This window comes from Hemiscyllium ocellatum, assembly GCF_020745735.1.
Source record: "Hemiscyllium ocellatum isolate sHemOce1 chromosome 15 unlocalized genomic scaffold, sHemOce1.pat.X.cur. SUPER_15_unloc_14, whole genome shotgun sequence".
NCBI classification, from domain to species: Eukaryota; Metazoa; Chordata; class Chondrichthyes; order Orectolobiformes; family Hemiscylliidae; genus Hemiscyllium; species Hemiscyllium ocellatum.
Window position 1 is genome coordinate 267,961 of NW_026867450.1, and position 7,500 is coordinate 275,460.

The window sequence follows — 7,500 nt, forward strand, 5'->3', positions numbered from 1 at the left end:
AACCACTGACACTTAGAATATTTTTGAAGCAGTACAAATCAGTAACCAGCGACACTTAGAATATTTTTGAAGCAGTACAAATCAGTAACCGCTGACACTTAGAATATTTTTGAAGCAGTACAAATCAGTAACCAGCGACACTTAGAATATTTTTGGAGCATTACAAATCAGTAACCAGCGACACTTAGAATATTTTTGGAGCAGTACAAATCAGTAACCACTGACACTTAGAATATTTTTGAGTCAGTACAAATCAGTAACCAGCGACACTTAGAATATTTTTCAGTCAGTACAAATCAGTAACCAGCGACACTTAGAATATTTTTGAGTCAGTACAAATCAGTAACCAGTGACACTTAGAATATTTTTGGAGCAGTACAAATCAGTAACCAGCGACACTTAGAATATTTTTGAAGCAGTACAAATCAGTAACCAAGTGCATTTTTGAATTGGTTACTGATTTCTCCGTTGAAGTTGGGGCTGCGGTTGGCTTCAGTTAGTGGTGGGGGCTTAATTTTCGCCGAGGGGAGCGTGTCCCGGTAGTGTCTCCGAGGAAGTGGTACCTATTGAAGGGGGTGTTTCTGAATTTGGGCCCTTTTTGAGTGGCATTGCCGGATGGGTTTTGTGTTGAAGGCTTCCAAATCGGGTAGCTCAGCCGGATTTGACCCGGCGGTTCTACCGACTGTCACGCCTTCGAGGGGGGACTGTTGTCTAAGTTCAGGCCGAATTTGGTGAATTTCCTAAGTCGGGAAGTGGTCCCAACGGGTTTGGGAGTGAACCTAACTGCTCATACCAACTTTGAGGCTTTGGGGCCGGGTAGCACAGTCGGATTTGACCCGGCGGTTCTGCCGAATGCCTGGCCTTCGAGGGGGGCCTGCCCTCTGAGTTCAGGCCGAATTTGGTGATTTTCCTAAGTCGGGAAGTGGTCCAAACGGGGATGGGAGTGAACCTGACAGCTCATACCGACTTTGGGGCTTCCAAGCCGGGTAGCTCAACCGGATTTGATCCGGCGGTTCTAGCGACTGCCACGGCTTCGAGGGGGGACTGTTGTCTAAGTTCAGGCCGAATTTGGTGAATTTCCCGAGTCGGGAAGTGGTCCAAACGGGGATGGGAGTGAACCTGACAGCTCTTACCGACATTGAGGCTTCGGGGCCGGGTAGCTCAGTCGGATTTGACCCGGCGATTCTGCCGACTTCCACGCCTTCGAGCGGGGACTCTCCTCTAAGTTCAGGCCGAATTTGGTGAATTTCCTAAGTCGGGAAGTGGTCCAAACGGGGATGGGAGTGAACCTAACTGCTCATACCAACTTTGAGGCTTTGGGGCCGGGTAGCACAGTCGGATTTGACCCGGCGGTTCTGCCGAATGCCTGGCCTTCGAGGGGGGCCTGCCCTCTGAGTTCAGGCCGAATTTGGTGATTTTCCTAAGTCGGGAAGTGGTCCAAACGGGGATGGGAGTGAACCTGACAGCTCATACCGACTTTGGGGCTTCCAAGCCGGGTAGCTCAACCGGATTTGATCCGGCGGTTCTAGCGACTGCCACGGCTTCGAGGGGGGACTGTTGTCTAAGTTCAGGCCGAATTTGGTGAATTTCCCGAGTCGGGAAGTGGTCCAAACGGGGATGGGAGTGAACCTGACAGCTCTTACCGACATTGAGGCTTCGGGGCCGGGTAGCTCAGTCGGATTTGACCCGGCGATTCTGCCGACTTCCACGCCTTCGAGCGGGGACTCTCCTCTAAGTTCAGGCCGAATTTGGTGAATTTCCTAAGTCGGGAAGTGGTCCAAACGGGGATGGGAGTGAACCTGACAGCTCTTACCGACTTTGGGGCTTCCAAGCCGGGTAGCTCAACCGGATTTGATCCGGCGGTTCTAGCGACTGCCACGGCTTCGAGGGGGGACTGTTGTCTAAGTTCAGGCCGAATTTGGTGAATTTCCCGAGTCGGGAAGTGGTCCAAACGGGGATGGGAGTGAACCTGACAGCTCTTACCGACATTGAGGCTTCGGGGCCGGGTAGCTCAGTCGGATTTGACCCGGCGATTCTGCCGACTTCCACGCCTTCGAGCGGGGACTCTCCTCTAAGTTCAGGCCGAATTTGGTGAATTTCCTAAGTCGGGAAGTGGTCCAAACGGGGATGGGAGTGAACCTAACTGCTCATACCAACTTTGAGGCTTTGGGGCCGGGTAGCACAGTCGGATTTGACCCGGCGGTTCTGCCGAATGCCTGGCCTTCGAGGGGGGCCTGCCCTCTGAGTTCAGGCCGAATTTGGTGATTTTCCTAAGTCGGGAAGTGGTCCAAACGGGGATGGGAGTGAACCTGACAGCTCATACCGACTTTGGGGCTTCCAAGCCGGGTAGCTCAACCGGATTTGATCCGGCGGTTCTAGCGACTGCCACGGCTTCGAGGGGGGACTGTTGTATAAGTTCAGGCCGAATTTGGTGAATTTCCCGAGTCGGGAAGTGGTCCAAACGGGGATGGGAGTGAACCTGACAGCTCTTACCGACATTGAGGCTTCGGGGCCGGGTAGCTCAGTCGGATTTGACCCGGCGATTCTGCCGACTTCCACGCCTTCGAGCGGGGACTCTCCTCTAAGTTCAGGCCGAATTTGGTGAATTTCCTAAGTCGGGAAGTGGTCCAAACGGGGATGGGAGTGAACCTGACAGCTCTTACCGACTTTGGGGCTTCCCAGCCGGGTAGCTCAACCGGATTTGATCCGGCGGTTCTAGCGACTGTCACGCCTTCGAGGGGGGACTGTTGTATAAGTTCAGGCCGAATTTGGTGAATTTCCCGAGTCGGGAAGTGGTCCAAACGGGGATGGGAGTGAACCTGACAGCTCTTACCGACTTTGGGGCTTCCAAGCCGGGTAGCTCAACCGGATTTGATCCGGCGGTTCTGCCGACTGTCACGCCTTCGAGGGGGGACTGTTGTATAAGTTCAGGCCGAATTTGGTGAATTTCCCGAGTCGGGAAGTGGTCCAAACGGGGATGGGAGTGAACCTGACAGCTCTTACCGACTTTGAGGCTTCGGGGCCGGGTAGCTCAGCCGGATTTGATCCGGCGGTTCTGCCGACTGTCACGCCTTCGAGGGGGGACTGTCCTCTGAGTTCAGGCCGAATTTGGTGAATTTCCCGAGTCGGGAAGTGGTCCAAACGGGGATGGGAGTGAACCTGACAGCTCATACCGACTTTGAGGCTTCCAAGCCGGGTAGCTCAGCCGGATTTGACCCGGCGATTCTGCCGACTTCCACGCCTTCGAGGGGGGACTGCCCTCTGAGTTCAGGCCGAATTTGGTGCATTTCCCGAGTCGGGAAGTGGTCTCTGTCACAACGGGGGCAAGTGTCTGAAGAGGTAAAGTGAGTAACCAGCACAGCTTAGGGAAGGGTTCCAAAGTTCTCAACAATGTGAATTCGGTTACCAGGAAAGCTTAGGAAAGCTGCCTGACTGTCCCAAACGAATGAACTGCAAAACTTAGGGAACATGCCCGAAGATGCTTAAAAGTGTGAAATCAGTAAGCAGGAAAGCATAGGAAAGTGCCTGAAAGTGCTAAATGAGTAACATGAAAAACGTAGAAAAATGCCCGAAAATGTTTAAAAGTGTGAACTCAGTAACCAGCAAAACTTAGTAAAACGTTGGAAAAGCAGAAATGAGTAACCAGAAAAACTTAGAAAAATGTTTGAAAATGAGAAATGAGTAACCAGAAAAACTTAGAAAAATGTTTGAAAATGAGAAATGAGTAACCAAGAAAACTTAGAAAAATGCCCAAAAAGAAGAAATCAGTAACCAGAAAAACTTAGAAAAATGTTTGAAAATGAGAAATGAGTAACCAGAAAAACTTAGAAAAATGTTTGAAAATGAGAAATGAGTAACCAAGAAAACTTAGAAAAATGCCCAAAAAGAAGAAATCAGTAACCAGAAAAACTTAGAAAAATGTTTGAAAATGAGAAATGAGTAACCAAGAAAACTTAGAAAAATGTTTGAAAATGAGAAATGAGTAACCAAGAAAACTTAGAAAAATGCCCAAAAAGAAGAAATCAGTAACCAGAAAAACTTAGAAAAATGTTTGAAAATGAGAAATGAGTAACCAAGAAAACTTAGAAAAATGCCCAAAAAGAAGAAATCAGTAACCAGAAAAACTTAGAAAAATGTTTGAAAATGAGAAATGAGTAACCAGAAAAACTTAGAAAAATGTTTGAAAATGAGAAATGAGTAACCAAGAAAACTTAGAAAAATGCCCAAAAAGAAGAAATCAGTAACCAGAAAAACTTAGAAAAATGTTTGAAAATGAGAAATGAGTAACCAAGAAAACTTAGAAAAATGCCCGAAAAGAAGAAATCAGTAACCAGAAAAACTTAGAAAAATTTTCGGCCAAGTGTGAAAAATATTCTAAGTGTCAGCGGAGGAAAATGCCGAAGCATCGGGAAAGATTCAAAAACTCATGCCGAACATGAGTTCCGAAGTGCCGGAGGAACTGGGCGAATTGAGCCCGGCGGTTGGCCAGATGTCGTTTTGAGTCTGCAGCCCGAAAACTTTAACTTTGTCTGCCGCGGAAGTCTGGACCGGGAAAAATCCAAACGGTTTTGCCGGGTTCGAGTTCCAGAGCGAAGCAGTCGAATTTGAAATTCAGACCCATTCAGTGCCACTTGACATTGTGACACAGTGAGGTTGGCGGGGTACCCGGAGATTTCTGGGAACACGATTTTTAGAACAAAATGGCGGCGCGGGACCACTTTGAAAGGCATCCGAAAAACGGTTCCGCGGGCAGAGCACTTGAATGACAGGCCTGTGTGCATGCCCAAGAGCTCTCGGAAGTCTAATTTTTGACACTTTGTCAAATTTTCGACAGACTTACCCAACTCTTGCTGCCTGTTCTAAGAATCAGTCAGAGGCCTGTGCGGCGGTCTCTTGACACTTTGGAGGGCGGGCAAACCCCACGTTGACTCCGGCCGTCCCTCCAAAAGGCACTTGCTATTGGGGGAAAGGATTGCAAGTAGCCTGGTTCCCGTGGGAGCGGCCAGGAAGGGTGCAGGCTGGCCCTTGCCTGAGCATTCCCAAAACCCTCTTCCGCTGAGAGCAGACCTCGCACGCCGCACTACCGGCTCTGGGAGTGGTTGGCCGCTATTGTACATAGTCCGGTCCTTCCTCTGCCACCCGGCAAGTGCGATGGCTCTGCCGCCCTGCGGTGCTCGTCACCCAGGTTTGGGGAACACGATACTTAGAACATGTTGGCGGCTCGGGACCTGCAGGCGAAAGGGGCCCCGTGGTGCTGAGCACATCGACCTCGGGTCTCAGTGCAAGCCGGAGAGTTCGCGGAAGTCTTAAAAGATTTTGACATCTGCTCAATTCTTTGACAGGCTTGCCTGACTCTTTCCGTCCGTTCTAAGAATCAGTCGGAGGCCGGGGCGGGGACGGTCTCTTGACACACGGAGGGTTGGCTTCCCTCCTCAGGTGTTTGTGTCGAAAATGAAGGCGAGAGATGCAAGCGTCCTGGTTCCCCTGGGTGCTGCCAGCAAGGGTGCAGGCTGACCCTTGCCTGAGCACTCCCAAAAGCCTCTTAAGCTGAGAGCAGGCGCCGCACTACCGGCTCTGGGAGTCGTTGGCCGCTATTGTACATAGTCCGGTCCTTCCTCTGCCACCCGGCAAGTGCGATGGCTCTGCCTCCCTGCGGTGCTCGTCACCCAGGTTTGGGGAACACGATACTTAGAACATGTTGGCGGCTCGGGACCTGCAGGCGAAGGGGGCCCCGTGGTGCTGAGCACATCGACCTCGCGTCTCAGTGCAAGCCGGAGAGTTCGCGGAAGTCTTAACAGGCTTGCCTGACTCTTTCCGTCCGTTCTAAGAATCAGTCGGAGGCCGGGGCGGGGACGGTCTCTTGACACACGGAGGGTTGGCTTCCCTCCTCAGGCGTTTGTGTCGAAAATGAAGGCGAGAGATGCAAGCGTCCTGGTTCCCCTGGGTGCTGCCAGCAAGGGTGCAGGCTGACCCTTGCCTGAGCACTCCCAAAAGCCTCTTAGGCGGAGAGCAGGCGCCGCACTACCGGCTCTGGGAGTCGTTGGCCGCTATTGTACATAGTCCGGTCCGTCCTCTGCCACCCGGCAAGTGCGATGGCTCTGCCTCCCTGCGGTGCCCGTCACCCAGGTTTGGAGAACACGATACTTAGAACATGTTGGCGGCTCGGGACCTGCAGGCGAAAGGGGCCCCGTGGTGCTGAGCACATCGACCTCGCGTCTCAGTGCAAGCCGGAGAGTTCGCGGAAGTCTTAACAGGCTTGCCTGACTCTTTCCGTCCGTTCTAAGAATCAGTCGGAGGCCGGGGCGGGGACGGTCTCTTGACACACGGAGGGTTGGCTTCCCTCCTCAGGCGTTTGTGTCGAAAATGAAGGCGAGAGATGCAAGCGTCCTGGTTCCCCTGGGTGCTGCCAGCAAGGGTGCAGGCTGACCCTTGCCTGAGCACTCCCAGAAGCCTCTTAGGCTGAGAGCAGACGCCGCACTACCGGCTCTGGGAGTCGTTGGCCGCTATTGTACATAGTCCGGTCCTTCCTCTGCCACCCGGCAAGTGCGATGGCTCTGCCTCCCTGCGGTGCCCGTCACCCAGGTTTGGAGAACACGATACTAAGAACATGTTGGCGGCTCGGGACCTGCAGGCGAAAGGGGCCCCGTGGTGCTTAGCACATCGACCTCGCGTCTCAGTGCAAGCCGGAGAGTTCGCGGAAGTCTAAAGCTTTTGACATTCGCTCAAAGCTTTGACAGGCTTGCCCGACTCTTTCCGTCCGTTCTAAGAATCAGTCAGAGGCTGGTGGGGAGGTCTCTTGACGCAAGGGGAGGGGTGGCGTCCCTCCTCAGGCGCTTGTGTCGAAAATGAAGGCGAGAGATGCAAGCGTCCTGGTTCCCCTGGGTGCTGCCAGCAAGGGTGCAGGCTGACCCTTGCCTGAGCACTCCCAGAAGCCTCTTAGGCTGAGAGCAGACGCCGCACAACCGGCTCTGGGAGTCGTTGGCCGCTATTGTACATAGTCCGGTCCTTCCTCTGCCACCCGGCAAGTGCGATGGCTCTGCCTCCCTGCGGTGCCCGTCACCCAGGATTGGAGAACACGATACTAAGAACATGTTGGCGGCTCGGGACCTGCAGGCGAAAGGGGCCCCGTGGTGCTTAGCACATCGACCTCGCGTCTCAGTGCAAGCCGGAGAGTTCGCGGAAGTCTAAAGCTTTTGACATTCGCTCAAAGCTTTGACAGGCTTGCCCGACTCTTTCCGTCCGTTCTAAGAATCAGTCAGAGGCCGGTGGGGAGGTCTCTTGACGCAAAGGGGAGGGGTGGCGTCCCTCCTCAGGCGCTTGTGTCGAAAAATGAAGGCGAGAGACGCGAGCGGCCTGGTTGCTTTGGGTGCTGCCAGGAAGGATGTGGTCTGACCCTTGCCTGAGCACATCCAAAAGCATGTGATGTTGAGAGCAGACCTCGAGCCCCGCACAACCGGCTCTGGGAGTCGTTGGCCGCTATTGTACATAGTCCGGTCCTTC